This window comes from Mastomys coucha, unplaced genomic scaffold (assembly GCF_008632895.1).
Source record: "Mastomys coucha isolate ucsf_1 unplaced genomic scaffold, UCSF_Mcou_1 pScaffold17, whole genome shotgun sequence".
Classification (NCBI taxonomy): Eukaryota; Metazoa; Chordata; class Mammalia; order Rodentia; family Muridae; genus Mastomys; species Mastomys coucha.
Genome location: NW_022196899.1, coordinates 25,144,146 through 25,146,079, shown reverse-complemented (window position 1 = coordinate 25,146,079; position 1,934 = coordinate 25,144,146).

Sequence of the window (1,934 nt, the reverse complement as noted above, 5' to 3'; positions counted from 1 at the left end):
TTAAAGACATCAGCAGCTCAGACTCTCAGGCAGTGTTTAAAAGGGAACAAACTGTATCACATAAGCATCTAGAGTACGAGCCAGAAAACCATAGATAAAAATCCAAATAAACAAATTACACCACAAAAAAATTGTCTTTCTTCTATCTATTCTCTCTATGTGTCTTTGTCTCTCTCTCTTTGTCTCTGTGTTTCTCCCTTTGTCTTTGTCTATTTTTTGTCTCTCTGTCTCTCAGTCTATCTCTGTATCTCTCTGTCTCTGAATGTCTCTCTCTCTCATTGTGTGTGTGTGAGGGGGTGGGTGTGTGGTGTGATGGACACATACATTCACATGTATAGGCATTTATTTATGTATATGCAGAACTTGTGAAGATAGCCATAACGAATGTATGATTACATTCAACAGTCCGTTCATGTCCTTTTCATAGCATTCCTTTCTGTTCATTAGCTCTATTCCACTTTTGTGACGTTGCTTCAGTATTTGAAGGTGTATTGATTAGAAATAAGCAACCAAAAATAGATAGAGTCAGGAGAGTCACTTAGACTCCATTAGGCATTTTAGAAGTTGATAGATTTCAAAATTCTACAATAAAAGACACAAAGAAGAGTGAGATAATAGATCTATGGTAGAAATATAGTGTACAATGTTTAATTGATAAATTCCTACTGTGATAATTTCTTGCGGTAATTATCATCCATCTGTGAGATGACATTAGGCCACCTACTTTCTTGAGAGAAGCACTATATCATGTACCCTCCTATGATCTTTCTATCAGTGTATTATAATTCATGAAGCCATCTATGGCTAAATAAATCACAGGGATATTATAAAACTGGCAACATAAAGAAATGGCTTACAAAAAGTTATTATACATATTTTTTTAGTCCAGGAAGAAAATATGAAGAATTTTATTAGTGAAACTCTCTAGCTAGTAAAATGTAAGTTTTAGATCTTACATTTTGTGTTACTACTTAAAAATAATGATCTTTAAAGGTTCTTTTCTTCTTTTGACATAATTCCAAGGTCAAGTGCAGTGATTGACACAGAAAAACAGTAATTTTTGACTTCTGTAGTTTGAAGAAATTGAAAATGCAACACTAAGGAGAATGGACATTAATTTGTGGGCTAAGATAACTATGTCCTTACCACAGTGGGCTATTTAAATCTGAAAAGTTCAAGAAGCTGTTACTGCACAGTTTAGGCAAATACGTCTTTCCTAACATAACCTTATTTTTACCAATTCTTTACTACAAACTTACATAATACATAACCCAACCAAAAAAAAATCTTTCTTAGATTTGTTAATAATTATTATAGAAATATATTGACATGAAAATATGTCAACATGACTTATAAAAATAGTCAAGTGATAATTAAATCATGGACAGAAGACATGTATAAAGCATATTCTACCCTCAAACAGTAGCTAGCCTATTATTTAATAGTTTGTAAAATCTAATTAGGTCATGGTACAATTACTGCTCTGTGAGTGACAGAAATCTATGCTTTTCATGGATTCTGCTATGAACAGATGGCATGAAAGTGAAATTTAAATTATTATTGTCAAGTAGAATGTTTGTGTTAGCAGAACACAATTTTCTATTGTAATCATGGCATGTGAAGAAATACAAGTGCCCATGTAGTCATATGTCATTCAACAAAAAAGATGTATTGCAATAAATATGGCTTTAGTTCATGTTAGTCCAATGCAAATATAGTAGCATACTTCAAGTATATCATTACCAACATCACTGGCATAGAATGGACCATGGCTATAACATGTAATTTGACTTTTGATATTTTGTGGATTTTCTTTATATCTCATGTAATTATAAATCTTACATTAATCTGTTAATTTCTTAAATGTCTTATATAGTAATATTTAAGGTTTTTTTAAATTCAGGACATCAATTCTTCTATGTTGATATAGTTGA